Genomic DNA, 24,094 nt, shown 5'->3' with positions numbered 1-24,094 from the left:
GCAACAATACTAACATCTAAAACGAAAATTCAGTGATGTTGCCTCGAAACTCGGTCATGTGATGGTAGTTTCATGACGCTAATGGGTGGTGGGAGAACATTAGTGGCCTCATAAAGTTAAAGCGGCTTTAACTTTCGTGGCACGCCTAAATGTGTCATGCTCGAGTGTTGCCACAGGAATCGCACTTCTTTCACTGCTACAAAATTTAAAGCCAAAGGAAGAACAAACATAAACCTCCCTAAAGAGTGATTTGCTGCAATGAAATTTCCCCTGTGCACAATGGTGTCCAGTATTGTTTATCACGTAACAACTGAGGCATACCAAAAATATCATCTCATGTAACATTTTGTCAGTGGAGTTACTGAAAGCGCTAACCACTAGTCCTGACTAGTAATTGCATTTACAGGTGAGACAGGTGGCATTGAGGCAGATCACGTGGCCAGATACCAGTTAACAGATATACTTATTAGTGCCTGTTAGTTGTGACTTGTTACTAATCATAATGTAACAGCCATGTTAATAACAGAAGGATGAGTTTAATGTTGGTGGAGTGCAGAGAGATACAGGTTGTAAATTCGTAAAATGTGGTTTAAAACTGTAAAAAATCACGACTAAAACAACCTGTTACCGAAAAGTCACATTAACGATATTAATGTTACCAGGCAACACACTTAATCCAATCCCCAGTTACGTCCGACCAAAATGTGTCGACAGTTGTGGAAGGCCCCTACATAAGCAACGAGCTGTCTGCAAAAAAGACTGTACACATCAAATCTGCACAGCTAGATTGTTGTGTATGAGTAGGAGTTTCGTGGAGATATGTGATGTGTGCAAACCTGGAAGTTGGAGTAGAACACGTGAGCAAAAATTGAGATCACTTCGAATGTGGTGCGTGAAACGTTTTCGAGTCGGCTGTTTGTTCAGTCTAGCATTTCTCATGTGTGTGTGTGCACAGTGAATTTTAAAATGGCAGATACATCTCAGTGCTCCAGAAAGTTAATTGCTGAATTTACTGGAATTTCTATGAGGCGCGCATGTCTGCAGAAAATTAAGAGCAAGGAATACAGCTATCGAGATGATAAAGCAACTGATTATATTGGTTTGTAGGCTTCCATGGCCACTGTCATTTTGGATAAAATAATTTTGGGTTTTAGGCTGTGTCACTAAAACTACTAAAACCACTAAATTACCAATGTTTCGACTGACTTGCTGCTGTCCTCTTCTGGGTGGTTCAGCTGTGAACCGCAAATAGCTAAAAAAAAAGTAGCGAAATCTATTATATACGGCGCAAGGGCTGATGAAAATGTACATTGTATGCCAGGTTTGTGGTATTTTGACCTCCTCTACATTCCAAGTGATTCCAGTGAAGATCACATAAAACATAGCTTAAGATTTACCATGTAGATAACAGCAACTATTACCTATATTTTGTAACTCTATTCTGCATCTACATCTGCATCTACATATACTTGGATGCTCTGCAAGCCAATCGGGATATTACCCTGTACCACTACTCCAATTTCCTTTCCTGTTCCACTCACAAATAGAGCAAGGGAAAATCGACTGTCCGTACGCCTCTCTATGAACCCTAATTTCTCGAATCTTATCTTCACGCTCCTTTTAGGCAATACATGTTGGCAGTAGTAGAATCGTTTGGCAGTCAGCTTCAAATGCCGGTTCTCTAAATTTCTCAGAAGGGATGTCACCTTACGTCCAGGGATCCCCATTTGGGCTCCTGGAGCATGTCCATAACACTTACGTGTTGTCTTAACCTACCAGTTTCAAACCCAGCAGCCCACCTCTCAAATGCTTCGTTGTTTTCCTACAGTCCTAGCTGCAATGGATCCCAAACACTCGAACAGTACTCAAAAATAAGTCGCACCAGCGTCCTGTATGTGGTCTCCTTTACAGGTGAACCACTCTTTCCTGAAATTCTCCCAGTACACCAATGTCGACCATTCGCCTTCCTTACCACAGTTCTCACATGCTCATCCCACTTCATATCATTCTGCAAAATTACGCCCAAATATTTAAACAACATGAGTGTGTTACGAAGGGTACTAGTAATACTGTAATTGAACACTACAGGTTTGTTCTTCCTACTGATCCACATTAAGTTACATTTCTCCACACTTGAAGCCAGCTGCCATTCATGACACCAACAAGAAATTTTGTTTAAGTCGTCTTGTATCTTCCTACAGTCACTTAACTTTGATACCTTACCATACACCATGTACTGTAATGCAACAGCCATTGTGAACTGGCCATGTGTGATCCCAAGAAGTTCGTATTTTTTCTTATTCCTCAAGGGCTATGAGTGTGTAAATTAATTGTAAGTTTCAGATACATCTGAAAATAATTATACCAATCATTTTTTTCGCCCTGTAACTCGCAAAGTAAATTTATGTGCGGAAACTCCCTTCGCTTAAGCTGGCATTGTTTAGACGATTGGTCTTTCTGTCTCTTGGATTATTCTTCAATTTTTTTTTTTTTTTTTTTGCAATGCAAGTCGAAAATACAGACCATAACACAATTTCCTCCATTACAAATTTCTGAATAAATTAAATAAACTTTGAGGTACGACAGCCTTGTTGCTTGTAGCTGAAATTTCTTTTCTATTCTGACGTATAGTGGGTGATCAGATTGGAACTTGTGTTGTGTGAACCACAGAGGTATACAATAAGAGGAGAGGCCATGACATCACAGCTGTACAGCTGTGAAGCCAAGAAATTCAGCTGGCAGTTGTCTTGGTCCAACCAAAAGATCCCAATTCAAAGCTTGTGTACTTAGGGTCATCTCTAGTTTTTAGAAGGATTTTGAGCTATAATGGTAACATGTGTAGTGTTTAGGGGCATGAAACGCTTCGACTGTGACACGAAATCTAAAGTAACAACATTTCATGCGTAAGTTGTCTCGCTAATGTGTTACTGTAAACAAAATTTTTGATATTTCTCTTGTACTGTCGCGTGTATTTTATTTTTTATTTTATTTCAGCGTCTAGTTCTGTAGGACCAAATTGAGCAGCAAATCTCCAAGGTCATGTAATTTGTCAGTACATAAAATTACAGTATAAAAGTAGTAACAGATAAAATAAAATGTTTATGAACCCAAAAAAGTGAAGCAATAAGTTTAAGTAAATGCTATCAACAATGTAACATATGAATTAGCTTAATTTTTCAAGGAACTTCTCAACAGATCAGGAGTGACCCATGAGGAAACTCTACAGTTTCGACTTGAAAGCACATGGATTACTGCTAAGATTTTTGAATTCTTGTGGTAGCTTATTGAAAATGGATGCAGTAGTATACTGCACACCTTTCTGCACAAGTGTTAAGCAAGTGTGATCCAAATACAGGTTGGATTTCTACCAAGTAGTAACTGAGTGAAACCTACTTATTCTTGGAAGTAAACTGCTGTTGTTAACAAGAAACGACAGTAAAGGAAATATATATTGAGAGGGAAATGTCAAAATACCTAGACTAGTGAACAGGGATCGACAAGAAGTTAACGAACTTACATCAGTCATTGCCTCAACCGCCCTTTTGGAGCCAAAAATATCATTTTAGAATGGAAAGAGTTACCCCAAAACAGGATACCATACGACATAAGCGAATGAAAATAACCAAAGTAGACTAATTTTCATATCAGACGATCACTGCTTCTGATACTGTTTGAATGCTAAAAATGGCAGCATTAAGTCTTTGAACATGGATCCTGAATGTGGACTTTCCACAGCAGTTTACTATCTACCTGAACACCAAGAAATGTCAACTGTTCAGCTTCACTTATCATATGCCCATTCTATGAAATTAAAAGATAGAGTTTTGTTGAACTGTGAGTTAGAAACATTAAAAACTGAGTCTTACTGTGATTTAGCGTTAGTTTATTTTCCACAAGTCATGAACTTCTGTCATGAACTGCACTATTTGAAACAGAGCCAATGTTGCACACAACATCCTTTACTACCAAGCTGGTGTAATCAGGAAACAGAAATATTTTAGAATTACCCATAATACTAGAGGGCATATCATTTAAATAAATAACGAACAGGAGTGGTCTCAACACTTATCCCTCGGGCACGCCACATTTGACCGTACCCCACTCAGACCCCACATCATAGTCATTCTCAACCCTGTGAATAATGACGTTTGCTGTCTGTTGTTAAAGTAAGAGGTCAACCAATTGTGACCTACTCCTCGTATTCCATAAGGGTCCAACTTCTGGAGCAATACTTTGCAAACAACACAATCAAATGCCTCAGTTAAATCAAAAAATATGCCTAGCGTTCGAAATCTCCTGTTTAATCCATCCAGAACCTCACAGAGAAAAGAGAATTTAGCGTTTTCAGTTGTTAAACGACTTCTAAAGACGAACTGTACATTTGATAGCAAATTATTTGATATAAAAAAACTGATGACATAGAAATAGTTCTAAAATTGTCTACATGATCACTTTCTCCCTTTTTACAAAGCATTTTTACTACTGAGTTCTTTAAGTGTTCAGGATACTGACCATTCCTAAAGGAAAAATTACAAATATGCCTAAGTACACAGCTAACGTGTGCAGCACAGTATTTCAATTTTCTGCTAGGGACTCCATGAGAGTCTTTAGTCTTAATTTTTTTAAATTCTGTCTTATGATTTCAGATTTCCGAAACATGAAGGTCCGAAAGCTCTGTGGAAGAATAAATTTTAAGACAAAGCTGTGCAAGACTTCCTCAACGCTACACCAAAATATAACAGTCACTATAGCAGGCAGCAAACCCCAACAAAGTATATTTTGGATGTGATCTCACAACTGCATCCCAATTTCGGGACAAATACTCTGAATACTGCAAGGAAAAGGGTGCCCTACTGTATCACAAAGCAAATTCAGGGCAATTTTTGTGTCCGAATTGAACATAGGCTTCTACCTGCTGAAAAAGACACCTGTCCAACATGTGATGCCTTTCTAACAGCAACGAGTAACTCAGAATTATGTGCAGAAGAAATTACAAAAAAGAAAAAACAACATGAGTTGCATCTAAGAAAAGCTGATAGCGGGCAAAATATGATTGTGTCTTCAACTTCTCTGGCTAAAGAGAATGTGGAAGAGCACCACATAGTTGCAGTGGACATGCAACAAACGTTCCCCACGCCAATACTAACAGTTTGCCCAGCATTCTACAGGATAAAAATATGGGCATGTAACTACAGTATCCACATTGTGGGACAAATAAGGGATACATGGTTCTGTAGAGTGAGAAGGACAGAGGAAGGGGTTCAGATGAAGTTGGGAGCTGTTTATTAAAATGCCTGGAGATAACTAACACTCAAGCCAAAAATCTCCACGTAATCACAGATAACTGTAAGGGCCAGGCAAAGAATTGGTCTCTTATTGCTGTGGAAAGGACACTCTCTGCCACCAAAAGATTTGAACCTGTGCAGCATTATTTCCCTAAGGTAGGTCATACTAGACTTCCTTGCAATCGTAGTTTTGATTGCATTGAAATTTATGCAAGAAACAGACGTCCAGTAGTATACATGCCAGATGAATGGGCAGAAGTAGTCAAATGTACTAGTCCAAAAAATTTCATTGTGATGAAAATGCACAGACAAGACTTCAGAAGCTTAGGCTATCTGAAGTCTTTAATCTCAATACCAACTCTACTCAGATCTGTTTGAGTATAAAGATCCCTTCACACTAAGTGTAAAGCACAGCTACTCAGATATGGGAATCTTCACGTCAGTGGACCCACATAGCAAGAAGAAACGAAGACCTGCTGAACCATATCTATTTCAGCTGCCAGTAAAATATGGAAAGCCACTTCAAATTAATCAGAAAAAGATTAATGACATACTATGTCTTATGGCATACATATCTGCTGCATATCAAAGCCTTTTTCCGTCATGTACTGGAAATAATGTGAACAATGATGACATAGAAGAATTTCCTTGATTTCACAAACACAGTAAAATAAATTATTAGACTGACTTATCTGTTATGTATGGATGTATGTGAAAGTACAAAAACTGTTAAAAATTACTAGCTGCTACATAATTTTCAAAATAAAAACTTAAAAACGTAATTTGTGTTCTAAATTTTTTAGAGGGAGACATAGTCATAAGGCATTTTCGTCCAAATCTTAATTAAAATGACTCACAAATTAATATTACATAACAGAAAGAAGATTATGAATTTTACACAAGATTTGCAATGTATTAAAGTATAATTAAAATCAAAAAGGAAGTGTCTATTTTGTCTTAAACATTTTTATACTTCCATGGTACTTTAAAGTCGCTGTTTCTCTAAACTAGTTACATGTGGCTAATTACTACATCTCTCTGACCCCTTCAATTATAGCTTTCAGCTATTAAGTCCTTCATCAACAGTAGATACACATAGGCATACACACACACACACACACACACACACACACACACACACACACACACACATACACACACACACACACACACACACACACAGACGACTGTAGCCTCAAGCAAGTGCACTTATGTGTGTGAGTTGTGTTTCCAAAAGTATGTATGTGTGTCTATTGTTGATGAAGGCCTTAATAGCAGAAAGCTATAATTGTGAGGGTCTTTTTGATGTGCCTATCTGTTATATGGTGAGAAGCAAATTTACTTCTCATAATATTGTTACATTCCATCCTGGATTTCCCACCGCTTGTATTGACATAGAAGAGTTAGTTAAACAATCAAAAATTAAATATTTTCGTGGTGTTTTTATGACTGATGAATTAATTACTGAACAAAAAAATTTAGAATGTGGAATACTTAATTTAGATACATATGATCATTCTGGTACTAATTCGAATTGTTGTTATAAGAATAATGACAAAAAATGTGTATTTCATTCATTTGGTGGAAATATTCTGAAAGAACCAGTTAAATATCTCGATTCAAGTGATTTGTACTATACTGGACAACGAATTCAGAGTCTTGATGAAGCAATAAGTTGACATTTGTGTCAATTTGTTTTAAAACTTTTATCATGAATTATAAGTTTAATGATAATTTGTCTTTAATAAACACATATTTTTGGAAATAAGATGTCACCTACGGGTCACACAATTAATGCTCAGAAGAATTTAGAAGGTTTAATTAAACAATTCCATACAGAATTACATATCATTTTTAAAGCAACTAAAGGATACATCGACTGTAAAAGTAAAAGAATAGTAGATATAAAAAAGCCAGAATTTGAATAATTACATCAGTAAAACTAATGTAATTACTTTAGAAAAAAGGAACTAGAGAAAGCTTTTACAGACTATTTCCCAAAAACAAATTTAACTCCATACATAAACGATTTAAGCACTCTTAAACTTAAAGTATATGACAAACTAATTACTGACCTTACTTTTATGACTAGAACAAAAATTACGTGATATCAATGATTATCTTTTTATACTTAAAAACTTCTTGTTGGTGGTGAAAAGATGAACAGAGATTTAACATTTAACGATTTTGATGTTTCGATGAGTGTTCTTGCCAAACTTCATAAAATAACTCCTGGAATCCAGTCAATTGAAATAGTGCACTGATCAAATTTTCTAACTGTAACATTAAACGATACTGTTAAAACTGTTCCAGTTAATGTTAAGTTAATTATATTATATATAATTATATTCTATTATAATAATTTAAATCTTATTAAATTTTTATTCTACATAAATGGAAAATCATTAGCACTGTTTGAAGTGCAAAAAATTTTACTGAAAAAGATAATCCTCAAAGAATAACACCTAAAATTGGAAGACTAGAATTGATGATCTTTGTACACTATGTACAAGTGGGAAGTAAATTCGTCAAAATTTTTGTAGGTGAAGAAACTATTAATAAATTAAATAAATATTTTAAAAGAAGAAACGCAATTTCTTTTGGAACAAATAATGTACAGAAAGTTGATTTAGTCGAAATAGATTCTGGAAAGTTGAAAGGAATTTTGAAAATAAATAAAAGATATAAATATTTATTAACTGGTATAGAACTTATCTCAAAATTTGCTCAGGCAATTCCAGTTAAAGATGAAACAGGTAAAAATATAGTTGTTTCTTTCCAAAAATATTCGAGTTGAGAAAACCAAGACATTTACAAAAAGGTAATGGTAAACAATATCATAACAAAGATTTTCATGAATTGATGAAAAAATATAATATTAATTAGTATTCACTTTTAATTAATTAAAAGCATCTTTAGTTGAATGATTTAATAGAACATTAAAAGAAAAAATGTGGAAGTAATTTGCTCTTCAAGAAAATTATAATTGGGTTGACTTAGTTACGAATTTAGTTGTTGAATATAATAACAGAAAACATTCAACTATAAAAATGGCCCTGAAAGGTGTAAATAAAGAAACTGAAACAAATGTTTTGAAAAGTGATTACATAACAAATTTGTTAGTTACTAAACCTAAATATAAAATTGGCGATAAAGTTAGAATAAGTAAACCTAAAGGAATTTTTGAAAATGTATATAAAGCAAGTTGATAAACAGAAATTTTTGGAATTGAAGATGTTAATCATTCCAGTCGAATCACACATAAATTGAAAGATATGGTGAACAAATAAAAGGAAATTTTTATGAGTGTGAATTACACAAACCAGCATATGCTGATGTTTACCTTGTTGAAAAAGTTTTGAGAAAGAAAAGAGATAAAGTTTCGATAATTCACATAATAGCTAGGTAAACAAAAATAATGTTATTTTATAATAGTTAGACCTACTTTTGTCTGTATGTAAGTGTAACTGATGCCTACACTTTATTCTTATATATTTATAGAACTAGGTCTAGCAGAAATATAAGAATTTTTTTATCAAAATTTTGTATATAAATGCACCACACAGTACGAATAAGAAAATTTGCTCTTTCACTTTTTCTGTCTGTATGTTATCCAGTTTATGAAGATACTCTAAATTTATAAATCAATTAACTGATGACAATGTCAGTTATTCATACAATCTCAAACTAGAAGAAATTTCAATAGCTCATGAATAGTGGAAGAGACAGATTAATGAGTAATTGTAATTTTAGTACGTGTTATTGCTTCACTACTTCTTTTCCATTTTCAAAACAACTCCAAACTTCTGCATTGCTAATAATTGCTTTCTGGTTAAACTTACATTATTTTCATTTATTCAGTCATCCAGGACTTGATTTACTTACTCTTAAAATTCCTCATCATTTACTTATATTTCGTTAGGTGTAATTGGATCCATATTATATATGTTTTAAACGATTTTTAATTAAGTCATTCATATAATTAAATGGCTTGTTTATATGTTTAATTGTTAATTTAATAATTTCAAGTAATTTTGTGTAATATAAAACAAAAATATCCCTACTCTTCTTATCTCTGAAATCATCATATCATTAATGAATTAATTTTTCTGCTTGATTTACATAATTTACTTTATCATATACCAAAGGAAAGTAGCTACTCACCACATAGCGGAGATTCTCACAATTGCATCTTTTGGCCATTAAGTCCTCTGACAACAATAGACAGATGTATGCACACACACACACACACACACACACACACACACACACACAAACGCAACTCACGCATTTGCATGAGTTTGTGTGCATACGTCTGTCTATTGATGATGATGGCCTTAACCACCAAAACCTAAAATTTTTAGAAAGTTTTTATTGCACCTATCTGCGACTCTGCACGCTGCTATATGGCAAGTAGCAACTTTTCTTCCCATAATGTTGTTACATCTCATCCTGGATTTTCCATTGTTTAACATATATAGAAATTCCCTTGTTCATTGTGTGAGGAACTAAAATTAGAGTTTCTAAAACACAAATTCTTTGTTTTTCTACTTTACAATTATTGATTAAAGAATACCTTTTTGAGGTAGCTATATAAATATAACCATTTTCTTTTTTTTTTTTTTTTGCTAAATCTTACCAATAAAGATCTGAATATTCATACTGAACTGTTTGAGTTTTTTATTTTCTAATTCTTCATTCTCTTCTTTAATTTATAATCTACTTGTAATTTCGACTGCTAGTTGTTTACATTTAATTAATTAGCATAACAGGGAAAGACTTTTTGCAGCTTAAGATAATATTTTTTAACTTCCTTAGCCTTAGAGGTACTCAACAACATAACCGCACATTTAAAATTAACTACAGTCATTAGTAACCATCTTTTTCTAGATAAATTATTTGAAGATGTATTTTTTATATCTTCTTTTATATGTGGATAGAAAGTTCCATTTTCATTTTGATAATCTATTTGTTCTAATCTGTATCATTTTCTTTGAAGAATTCTATAAATGGCTTTTTTCTGTTTAATAATTCAGTGGTCGAATTTTCTGACTGGTAACTTTCCTTCAGAAAAATAAGTAAATTTGGTGTAATTAATATCTTTTTCTTATCTTTCAAAGGTAACCATGATTCTAAAAATATTTGAGCATCAGATAGTGTTGAATTATTTTGATTCATATAATCAAAAATATACAATGAAGATGATTCTGTACTTACGACAACTCCATTGGAAGTACTTGGGCACAGTCCTAATACTGCTTCAGCTGCCACTGGAATAGCTGACATTTAGTAAAAATAAATTTTATTAGACTTTTGTTTTTTCAATAAAAATATGATTTTTCTCATTCTCGTTTTCAGTGGTCCAAATCTGTTAGATGTAATTAAGAAATGTTTTCTTCAAAAATTTTTAGAATTTTCATTTTTTCAAATCTAATAAGAGTTATTTCTAATATATGGCGAGCCTAAATAGTCTTAAAGTCAATGAACTGAAAGATAGAGCAAAAGAATTAGGACTTAGAGGTTATTATCATATGAGAAAATAAGAACTTATTGAAATTTTTTATAATAATATCAACAAGTCAAGTGTAAGCCCTTCCCAGCACAGTGAGTTCAGTGAATTAAAAACAGCAACAACTTATTCAATTGATTTATCTTGTGTAAAAAATTACATTTTCAACAATTACAAGAATAGTATTTAAGAAATCAAACAGAATAAAATAGTTGTTGAATATTATAAATAGGGAAATCCATTTAAGCACTTTTAATTTAGAAGAAAAATTTACTAGAGAATTTCAGGACAAATTGAATTGGAATTATATACCAATACATTAAAACTTATGAGAAGATTTTGTTAGAGAATTTTAGGATAAAATAAACTGGTAAGAAATATCGAGAGAACAAAAATTATCAGAAGATTTTACAAAGGAATTTCAAGATAAATTAACTTGGGACAATATATCATAGAGACAAAAATTTGCAGAGCATATTGTAAGAGAATTTCAAGAAAAATTGTATTGGAATCATATATGAGAGACTAAAAATGTCTAAAGATTTTATTAGAGAATTTCACAATAAATTAATTGGGATGCAATGAACAAACATTATCTAAAAAAAATTTTAATAGAATTTAAGAATAATGGTAATTTGTAAATAATTTTAAAAATGCACAATCTATCAGATGAATTCTTAGAAAAAATAATGAAATCTTATAAAATACTAATGGAACAATGTAAACTTTATGAATGTCCTATATACTTAAGTTATGAAAATTATCATTATGTGAAAACAAGCTGTAATCGTTTTTTTCAGAATGAGTGTATTGATGAATGGTTAAAAGCACAAATTAAATGCTCAATGTGTGGAAGACTTATTAAAACATTTAAGGAATAGTCTACTGCCAACCAATTTGATGATGATGTTTTTTTCACGTAATGACCCTGATAATGATAACAATGATGAACAAAATAAATTAATCCTATAATTTTTAACTGCATATAAATGCAGATAGTTCTACTATTGTTGATTTTGAAAACAGTAGTTTCAGTAGTGCCAGCTGTAGGCCAGCAACCAGATGATATGAATGAAGTAATTATATATTTGTATGATTTTGGTTTCTTAGACATCCAGACGAATGAAATATTACTTACTCAAAGAAATTCTGATTTCTTAAGAGAATCTGTAATTTTATTTCAATTAACACACAGTTTTGAGGCAACTGGTTAGTTAAGTGAAGAAACATTGAATTTTATGAACAGACCTAGATGTGGTGAAAAATATTTTTTCGGTAGTTATATAACTAGTATGTACAAATAGAATAAAAATTATAAAATGGACTTTTAAAGGAGCAAATAAAAATGTTTGAAGTAACCAGCTCAGCATTTTGTTTATGGGAAAAATATATTAATATTCTCTTAGGTTTTGATATTAATAACCCTGATATTTTAACTACAAGTAAAAGGCAAGTACATTTACATGAAATGTCTGGTCATCGATGTTCAAAGGAAATGTGTTGAGTCATGCATTCTTCACAAATAAAGAATAATGAACATGTAGAGACACATTTATATAAAGATGATATTTGGTATATCGAAATTGATAAAAATACACCAAAATATCAAACAAATTTATTAGAAGTGTCAGATCACGTAATTGGTGACCCATTAGATTATATCATTCAAGAGATTATGACTAAATAATGTATCCATTATGTAATGGATCGTATTTAGAATTATTTCAAGAAGATATTGATGATATTTAAAAATTTTGCAGTAAAAAATATCAACCCAAACGCCTGTACCAAAATCTAGACCAATTTTCTGAAGAGTTAATTTAAATGAATGAGTTAAAGCAGTATGTGAAACTAAAGACTTTGAACATTTATTTATTATGAATTGAGTTCTATATATTTTTATCAAAAGTGGATATGGATAGGTGATGACATGATTCCTCAATTAATAATTAATTGATAACAATTTTTAAGTCAAGGTTAACAAACAATAAATGGAATATATCAAAGACCAAGTGATGAAGTAGTATTAGTTGTTCACAATATGATATATATGGCAAATTTACAAAAATTACAATTAATTACATTATGTCAAAAGTCAAAATCTAGTACAGTATTATCTAAAAACTTTTTATTAAGGAGTGTACTCAACACTTACTCATATAGAACATTTCTATTGTTTAACGAACTTTTCTATGTGGAATTAGATGAATATAATAACTACACTATTTCCAGGGTTACCCAGAAGAATGAATTCTGCATTCACAACCATTAATGGATTGTTGTATTTTTTCAAGGTTTGATACTTCTAATGTATGTTATGAATCACCAAAAAAAGTATTTAGAGCTGGTACAGTTGATTTACCTTTATTTGGTATTAAATGTACAATATTATAGCTTAATGTAATAAACGTAGTAAATCACATATTTTTGCTTTTTCACAAACCTAATAAATTTTTTCTATATAAATGTAGGCAATCAGTTATACTTTTTTAAATATTCTAATTCTGAGAAGTTGACTGACAATTTTACTTCACAGTAATATACAAAAATGGATAAACAACGATGTATATACAATGTGTAAATTAATATCATGTAAAAAGTTATGATGATAATCGAATTCCTTGTGTATGTGGAAAAAAATTTGGTACATATTATTATAAAAATCATTTACAATGCATTCTGAGCGAAGAACACTCAAAATATCATTGTCAATGGAAAAATTAAGAAAAGCAAGAAACCAAGACAACAGTAAAGAAACGTAAAGCTTGTCAAGAGATGAAAGTTTAGATTGTTTTTACAAAAATCCTTCTCATAAAGATAACCATAATAGTAAATGTAAAAAATGTGTCTGAGAAATGTGAAAAATAAGAAAGACAATGATCTCATATTTAATTTTAAATGTCTTTTAAATAATACTTCTCGCTGATAACTTTTGAAAAATAAGTTTTCGCAGATCTAATTAATTTTATTTTCTATAAATAGAAAGTCAAATGGTGCGATTTACTGTTGGTCAACTTCGTGATTATCGTAAAAAGGACAATTTATGACTATAAATGCAAATTAAGTAAACCCAATCTGGTTAGATTTATTAAAAGAGATTGTCACAAATTTAAATCTACAAGGAAGAAGTCTTTGGAAACAATTACCTTATGGTAAAATTAAAACTGATGATGATGTTTTCGAAACTAAAGCATTGAAAAAATTTTCCATTTTCTACCAACACAAAAAACTAGAATTGACGAAGATTAACCATCGAAAAAATATTTCCATTTTCTATTGATGTATTTATGAAGCAAAAAACTACAACTAATGAAGATAAACAACTGAAAAAAATTTTCCTTTTCTATGGATGTAGAGAGAAGAAGAAGTGTTAGAGATTATCTAGTAGATACTGCATTTCAAAACAGATTACAAACTATAAATTTTGAAACTAGTGTAAACTCAATTGAAACTAATGATTTCTTAACTGCATTAAAACCGAAAATTGTAAAAGGAAATCTAAGAATACATTGTGGATTGAACATAATTTTAAAAATGCAGACAAAGAGAAATATTATGGAATTTCAGTTACAGACAGAAAAATAAAGGATCACAGATAAATGAGACATATCAAATTGGTGAAAAAATATTTTATCAAGAATGGCTGATTTTAAAGCATGCAGATCAGGATAGTCATTAAATGGAAACATTGGTTTACAAATAGGAATTAACAGATATGTTCCATTGAGAGGATCATCTTACCTCGAATTATCAGATAAAATAAAAAATACCAAACCACGTATTACTGTGAAAAATAAAGATCAAAAATGAAACTTCCTGACAGATTACAACTGTGTGCCAGGCCGAGACATGAACTTGGGATCTTTGCCTATCGTAAACAAGTGCTCTGCTATCTGGCTATCCAAGCACACAATCAAGATCAAAAATGATTTCTGTAGGCTATAAAATCTGCACATACAAATTCAGAATGAGTTATGAAGTACTAAAATGTTAGTCTTGATCTTGATCAGAAAATCGAAAATTTTGAATTTCCAGTAGAGGTTGATCATATTCCCAAAAATGAAAATAAAATTAGTGTACCTACCAACGTTTATTCATTTGATGAAAACTGACGACTGTGTCCACTAATAATTATGAGAAGTAAGAAAGATAAACATGTAAATTTGCTTTATTTGGAGAACGGAAACAATTCACACTATTGTCATATAAAAAATTTATCTAGGGTTGTTTCAAGTCAAAATAATGAACATGAAGAAGTAACATTTATTTGTGATATGTGTTTGCTCCATCCCACTAGTTAAGAAAAATTAGATAATCATATATCAAGCTGTTTATTTAACAAACTATTAAAACTAGAAAAGTCAAAGAAAGGTTCCTATGTAAATTTTAAAAATCATCAACATACACAGCTAGTTACATTTGTTATTTGTGCTGATTCTGAAAGTTTGCTATTGAATATGGGCAACTATCAACTTAATCCACAAAATTCTTATACAATGAAATATATGAACATCAATCAATTGGATTCTGTTATTATATTAAGTAAGTAAATGGACACTATAAAAATCCTATTGTTTATAGAGAACCAAACTGATATACAAAACTTATTGAGTGTTTTAAAAAAGAGGTTGAAGAAATTATAAGAATTTATTCTGAAGTTGAAGAAATGAAGCCATTAACTATTGAAGAACAATGAAGATCTGCAAGACAGAAACGACAAACATTGTGTAACTGTTATTATTCACCTAAAAAGAAAAAGGTTCTTCATCATGATCATTTAACTGCTAAATTTATAAATCCATTATGTAATGAATGTAATTTACAGTTAAAACATCCAAGTTTTTTACCAATTTCTTTTCATAATTTTTCAGTATATGATTAACATGTGTTTTTGAAATAACTTAGTTATGGTGATAAGGAAATAGATTTAATACCAAACAACGAAGATACATATATTAGTTTTAAGAAAACAGAAAGATTAAAGATGAGATTTATTGACAAATTTAAATTTATGGCTCCTTGACTTGATAAACTTTCATCAAATTTGAAAACAGATCAAATGAAAAACATTAGAAAATGTTCTACAGAAGAATTATTAAATTTAGTGACCAAAAAAGTGGATAACCAGGAGTTTTGGAAAAAATTTGGAGAGACACTTACCAGCAAAGGAAGAATTTTACAGTAAACTGAATGCCTTTCAAATAAGTGATGTAGATTATAAACATGCAAAAATAGTCCAGAAAAAATTTAATTTTAAAAATTTAGGTGAATGTCGAGATCTATATCTTAAAACTGATATATTGTTGTTATCTGATGTATTGAAAAGTTTCGAAAAACGTGTATAAAAGCATATGACGTATATCCGTCTTGGTATTTTACTGCACCAGGATTATCATGGGATACAATGTTGAAAATGACAAAAGTTAAATTAGTTTTATTAAATGATTACGATATGGTTTTATTTCTTGAAAAAGGATTAAGAGGAGGAATATTGCAGTGTTGTAAAAGATTCATTAAAGCAATCAAAAAAGGTATGAATGTTTTGATGTTAAAAAGGTATCGAATTATCTAGCATATTTAGATGCAAATAATTTAGATGTATATTGTATGAGTGAGTACTTACCATATTGTCAATCTGAATGGGATAATCCAGAGTCTTTTGATAGTACAAAAAGTGAAATTTCAGATACTGCTAAAATTGGATATACGCTATATGATCACAAGTATCTGGACACCTGGCTGGAAATGACTTACAAGTTCATAGAGCCCTCCATTCTTAATGCTGGAATTCAATATGGTGTTGGCTGACCCTTAGCCTTGATGACAGCTTCCACTATCGCAGGCTTACGTTCAATCAGATGCTGAAAAGATTCTTGGGGAATGGCACCCCATTAGCCCATTCTTCACACAGTGCTGCACTCAGGAAAAGTAGTGATGTCGGTCGCCTGCCAGGGTGGCCGAGCGGTTCTAGGTGCTACAGTCTGGAACCGCACGACCGCTATGGTCGCAGGTTCGAATCCTGCCTCAGGCATGGGTGTGTGTGATGTCTTTAGCTTTGTTAGGTTTAAGTAGGTTTAAGTTCTATGGGACTGATGACCTCAGAAGTTAAGTCCCATAGTGCTCGTACCCAATTTTTTATGTCGGTCAGTGAGGCCTGGCACAAAGTCGGCGTTCTAAAACATCCCAAAGGTGTTCTGTAGGATTCAGGTCAGGGCTCTGTTCAGGCCAGTCCATTACAGGAATGTTATTGTCGTGTAACAGCTCCATCACAGGCCTTGCATTATGAACAGGTGCTCAATTGTGTTGAAAGATGCAATCACCATCCCCAAATTTCTCACCAACAGTGGGAAGCAAGAAGGGGCTTAATACATCAATGTAGGCCTGTGCTGTGATAGTGCCACACAAAACAACAAGGGGTGCAAACCACCTCCACAAAATCACAGCACCATGGCACCACCACCTCTGAATTTTACTGTTAGCACTACACATGCTGGCAGATGACATTCACCAGGCATTCACCATATCAACACTCTGCCATCGGATAGCCACATTGTGTATTGTGATTCGTCACTCCACACAACGTTTTCACACTGCTGAATTGATCAACGTTTTCGCTCCTTACACAAAGCGAGGCGTCGTTTGGCATTTACCAGCATTATGTGTGGCTTACGAGCAACTGCTCAGTCATGAAATCGAAGTTTTCTCATTTCTCACCTAACTGTCACAGTACTTGCAGTGGATTCTGATGAAGATTGGAATTCCTGTGTGATGCTCTGGATAGATGTCTGCGTATTACACATTATGACGCTCTTCAACTGTCGGTGGCCTCTGTCAGTCAACAGACGAGGTCAGCCTGTACACTTTTGTGCTGTACATATCCCTTCACGTTTCCACTTAACTATCACATCGGAAACAGTGTACCAAGGAATGTTTAGGAATGTGGAAATCTCGCTTGCAGACATATGACACAAGTGACACCTAATCACCTCAGCATGTTCAAAGTCTCTGAGTTATGCGCAGCTCCCCATTTAGCTCTCTCGCGATGACTAATGACTACTGAGGTAGCTGATATGGAGTATCTGGCAGTAGGTGGCAGCACAACGCACCTACTATGAAAATCGTACATTTTTGCGGTGTAAGGATACTTTTGGTAACATAGTGTATTTTTAAGTAGACTTAGAGTATCCAAAAGAATTACATGATTTACATACAGATTTACCACTCACTTCTGAAAATCAAATTGTGCCTGGACGAACAGAAGAAAGCACATTGTTAACTGTTTTAGAAAACAAAAATAAATGTGTGGCTCATTATTGAAATCTTAAACAATATTTATCATTAGGAATGCAATTAAGAGAAATACATAGTTTTAAAATTTAAATCAGCGACTTGCTTGAAGAAGTATATTGATTTAAATGCAGAAATGAGAAGTAAAGCCAAAAATTATATTGTAAAAGATTTTAGTGCCAGTTGGAGAAATATGTGATAAATATACAGCAAAGCGAAACTTTGGAGCAAGAACTATAAGTAATGAAAATCTTGCTGCTTTTCAGATAAATAAGACAAAAATCAGATGTAATAAGCCAATCTACGTTGGAAAGAGTATACTTGATTTGTCTAAAGAACTGATGTACGATTTTCACCACAGAAATATGGAGAAAATATTGAATTGTGTCATCAAGATATGGACAGTTGTATGTACAATATAAAAACTAAAGGTTTCTATGAAGACATGAAAACAATGATTGATAGAGTTGACACTAGTAATTATCCTGAAAATAGTATTTACGGCATTCCACAAGTTAACAAGAAAGTTGTAGGAAAAATGAAAGATAAATGCAATGCAAAAATAATGGAAGAACCTTGTAGTCTGTGAGCAAAATGTATAATCATAAGTTGATGACAAAAGAGCGAAAAAATTTAATTGAGTTACCAAATGTATTGCCAAAAATAAAATAAGCTTAGAAGATTATAAAGATTGTTTGTTTAACAATAGAGAACAGCACAGAAGTGTTAATATAATTCAAAGTGAAAAACACGAAATATACGCTGTTGAAATAAACAAGAAAGCACTGAATCCTCATAATTAGAATATATATATATTTTGGATAATGAAATAGATATATTACCATTCAGACATAACAAATTATAAAAAAATTTAAACAGTTTCTTACATTCACCATAATTCATTTTATTTATTTTCTTAAGTTCAGCTTGTATAAAGAATTATTGAAATTCACTTTCTTATGTTCACCTTCGGTGAGGAAAAAGTGAGTTAGAGTTGAAAATTGGATTATAGTAGATTGTGTTGGTAGGTTCTGGGTAAGTTTTGGCTCGAAAGCGATGGAACTATGTGAGTGAGCTAGTGAGCCAGGGATGAGTCAGAACCTATCAGTGCTATCTACTTTCAAGATATTAATTGTTTTTTGAACACATATGATTAGTCTGCTCTGTCCTAGTTGTTATATTGAAAGGGTTTTCTTTTTTTCGTAACTGATTGTGGCACATGTCAGGTCCTTCTGACCCACCTTTCTTTCATTTTATTTTCTCATGTTCTATGGTCACTGAGATTGTCAGAGCGAACTGACAGTGATTGCAACATTGAAGTCAATTGCAGATAGATGCATGTGTTCACATGATGAGGAGAAGACAAGTGTTTGTTTTCCATCGAGCAGCCACTATTGTGGCAGGTGAGGCTAAATAGGGCAAGTTCTGAGACGAGCAGGCCACAGGGCAACTGGCAAATGCTTTGACGTGGCAGCATCTGTCACAGAGCACACAGCCCGACTCACAAGGAGTCATAGGACACACACAAATGGAGAGCCAGAAGCAGGTTCTAGGCTGTATTTTCCCTGTAGCCAGAGTGGAAATTCACAAGTTCTTTCGTAGAAGTTGTATTGGAATGTGAGTGAAACAATTGTTGCTGGGCGAAGTGAGGCACTGTTTATATTTCAGCAGGGGGGCTCACACTCTCTTCTGTCTCTGCTAAGATTGGTGTATGCCTCTTGCTGAAAATATCTGTCGGAAACAGTGCTGGTGGTCAGAGACTGGGTAGCCATGAAGGCTGTTGGGTTTTTTCCAGGTCACATAGTCACCTAGTCCACATAGTTCCCCATGTGTGAAAAATAACAGTGTGCTGACTGGATCACAGTCCGTGATTTAAGAAATCGTGATAGTGAACACCTGTCTGCACTACGATTGGAGGGACAGATTTTTCCCACTTTATGGTGGGTTGTACAGGATATATTGTACATCTGGCGCACGAGTGTCCTCCGAGCTTTCGATTGGCGGTTTTAGTTTGTTGGCGAACTCACCATGTTGAACGTTTCATGGCCTGGCAGATAGTGTGTGGAAGCCGGTATTCGTTTGGGAACTGTGTAAAAGTGTGAACAAGATTCAGTCTCACTTCAAGTAAGAGTGAGGCAACCAAGTAAGAGTTTGGGCAACCTGTGCGCACATGTTGCCCAAACTCTTACGGGAATCGCCAAAGCGTGCGTGAGTAATGAGTTGGTGGGAAAATGTCTATAAGGTACAATACATATGTAGAATTGTGGACAGTTGGGAATGTGAGTCTCACGGGAAGCGTGCAAGGGATAAGTCGCTGCAGTCGCGCTGTTCATCTGTGTCGTCAGTGGCTCAGATGGATAGAGCATCTGCCATGTAAGCAGGAGATCCCGGGTTCGAGTCTGGGTTGGGGCACACATTTTCAGCTGTCCACATCGAGGTATATCAACAACACCTGTCGGCAGCTGAGGTTTCCAGTTAGTCATCATTTATTATATTTATGTGTCAATACAATTATTCCCTAATGGCAAATAAGATTCATAACAAGAGTCAATTGAAGGTAAACTGTACAATTCAATGCCACTATGTAAAACTTTTCATATACCATAGACTAGGAATGCCTATATAGAGTCCAGAATGGAGGTTTACATACTGGTGCAAAATTTTATAGTAGATTGCCAGTGTATTTCACGCAGGAATTTGAAAATTCTCATGTACTCATGATAGTTTGTAAGAGGGGGGCAACCTGGAGATATGGAATATTTTTAATATTTTGGAAGATGAATGGCGAATTGCAAGCAGCCATAAAAATATGCCACATCCAACCCTGTTAAAAACCTACATAATAATGAGCTGAAATCATTTTGTCTAAAGAAAAACACCTGACTACTGTATATCTTTCCCTTTCCCTAAGAGGTAGAGGGGATGGGGCTCTCCCTTGCCCCTGGGCATGGGTGTCCTTGGTCCCTCCTATAACTAATTGCAATGCATGGAGTTTCAAAATATGACTAAAAGTGCAAAAATTTAATCTTTAACTAGTCGCAATCATTGAAATCTTAAAGTATAAAAACTCAACCTGTGTATGTTTATGCCCACAAAACTCGAAAACTGAAACTAATCGGTCAATCGACTTAAAATTTGAAACAACATTGTATTTAAACACATTTGTGTTTTTATATACCTACTTCTGAATATATATAGGGTATATCCAAAAGAATCATCCAATTTAAAAAAATCATATCTGTTATGTTATTTGCGAAATGTGCATGAACCATGTACTGCTGGAAAGAGCAAACTCTCGAGTTTTATGTCGTTCCCACTTGGTAGCAGCTGTATGCACCCACTTCAGTTCTAATAAAAATGGTGTCAGGACAACAAAAAGCGTTATAAATTTTGTACAGTGCGGATCAGTAATAACTGTTCAGCATGACTTTCGTACTAGGTATGTTGTGGATCCTTCAACAGCACTAAACATTATACTATGGAATGAACAACTCCGAGAAGCAGGTTGTTTGTGTAAAGACAAATCGCTGGGCCATTCCGAGTGTCTGACACTGATGTCAAACACATCCGCCATAGTTTCACAAGGAGTCCAAAGAAATCCATTCACCATGCAGGTCAACATGTCCCTGGTGTCCGTTTGCGTCGGACGTTTACTCATAAAACAATACAAAATTTATCTATTGCAAGGTCTTCATGAAGGTGACAAACAATAATGTGTTGTGTTCTGTAGTTTCGTTCTTGACAAGGTGGAGGATGACAGTTTTCTTCCCCTCTCAGTGTTTAGTGACGAGGCTACATTCCATTTAAATGGGAAGGTGAACTGTCATAATGTGAGAATATGGGGTACAGAACAAGCACATGTAGTAATACAACATGAGAGACACACTCTCCAAAATTTGATGTGTTTCGTGCAGTTTCACAGGAAAAGGTGTATGGTCCATTTTTCTTTGCAGAGAACATTGTTACAGGAAGCACATATCTCAATATGCTTGAGAACTTTCTTTTCTCACTGTTCGAGACTGATTCGAACGACTTCATTTGCCATAAGGATGGGGCGCCGCTACACTCACATCTGGAAGTGTGGGAATTTTTAAATCAAAGGATTACTGAATGATACATCAGTCGCACTGGACCAAATGATTCAGCCTTGCATTACTGGCCTCTAATGTCACCAGATATGACTATGTGATTATTTCATGTGGGGTTTATAAAAGACTCTGTTCATGTGCCTCCATTACAACAACAATGAATGAACTGAGACATCGCAAACAACAGCTGTGGAAGCTGTAACTCAAGACATGCTATCTGCATTGTGGGAACAATCCAAATACTGCCCTGACATATGCTGTGCATCTCAAGGGAGGCATATTGAACACCTATGAAAAGGTATGAAAAAACGTTTTGATTTTCTCATTCATCAAAAAACAAAACATATTGTGTATGTTTATTAAATTCAGAAATACAGACGCGCCAAATTGGATGATTCTTTATGGTACACCCTCTATAATCCATAAAAATATATATCATATAAATGCAAAATGATGGCACAAAAACTTTCAAAAAGTTCTTGACCAATTTACAGTGCATTTTTGTATGATACTCTAATGGTCTAAATAGTCTATATTTTAACATATATATAATGTAAGTATGTATGTAATATATACAGGGAAACATTGTTACCAAAAATCTCAAAACATTCTTGACAGATTTACTTAAAATTTAACACAATTCACAGATAGTAAGTTATGTAAATTTTAATATATAAAATATAAAAATAAATATGTAAGACATAAATGGGAAACTTCAATGGGTAACCACAATCTCAAAAATTACTTATCTGATTTACTTCAAATTTTTACTCATTACTCTAATAAATGATTGGTAAATAAGGATATACATATTTTTAATATAAAATATGTAATAGTTAAATGTTGATAGCAAAAATCTCGCGTTATACATTCAGACTGTCATAGACTATATATTTTCAAACAACAATGTACAGTTTTCTGTTTAAAAAAAATGTGGGAAAAAATGGTTTGCTGTAAAAGTGTGCAGTGTACTGTCCTTCGAATGAAGTCAGTTTTAACTGTGATAGTGGGGCATTTGAACCATTACACAGATTGTTTCTCCAATCTATATTCTTTCTCATCATACATATTTTTAAACATAAATAGTATACATAACAATGTTTTGTTCAAAGGTTTTGATGATGTCAGCCATATCAATAGTAACAAGTGATCGGGACTTGAACTTCGCGCCTTACACTAGTTGTTGCCTCGAGCACTTTGGCCATCTTAGCACACTTCTCTCCAGAACCAAATTCTCAGCTTGTTACTCACTATTGACAAGCTCATGAAACTCTTACTTGCACTCCCTGATGTAAGAGAGCAGCCATCTCGGCATGGTGTGCATCCATACTAAACGAAAGGATCTTTGGTCGTCATTACCTTATTTCTTTACACACATAAACACACACTCACATATATAAGAACAGTTTGCTGTTGTCTTTGTCCTTGTAGATGGCCATCACAGAAAACAGGAAAGATGTATTTCTGATTTATTGGCTTATTAAATTAGAATACTACCACAGAATCAAAAAGAGGGATGATGTGAGATCGACAGAGGGGTGTAAGGAAATGGACATAGAGAGCAGAAAGGAGGAGGTGGGCAGGTAAAAGGGGGGATGAGAAGATGGATAGACAGAAAGGAAGGAGAAGAAGATGGAGAGAGAGTGGTGGGGGGGAGGACGAGATGCACAGAGAGAGGGGACTGGAGGAGGTGATGGACAAACAGAAGGAGATGGGCAAGACAGAGTGAAGAAGCAAATTAGAACATATATCCACTTTTCACAGCTATTACAAACGTGTGCTTTCCCTTTTCTTTCTTTCCCATTAAACCAGACTGAGCCGCAGCAAAACTTGGCTGGAAACAGCTGTAAAAGAAATACTTAACTTGTCTTCACGAAAGTATTCTTCAGGGCAGTTATGGGTTACAGCTTTGTGTCCGGCATTGT

Source organism: Schistocerca serialis, chromosome 2 (genome assembly GCF_023864345.2).
Source record: "Schistocerca serialis cubense isolate TAMUIC-IGC-003099 chromosome 2, iqSchSeri2.2, whole genome shotgun sequence".
NCBI classification, from domain to species: Eukaryota; Metazoa; Arthropoda; class Insecta; order Orthoptera; family Acrididae; genus Schistocerca; species Schistocerca serialis.
The sequence above is the reverse complement of the archived record's forward strand: the minus strand, read 5'-3'. Positions refer to the sequence as shown.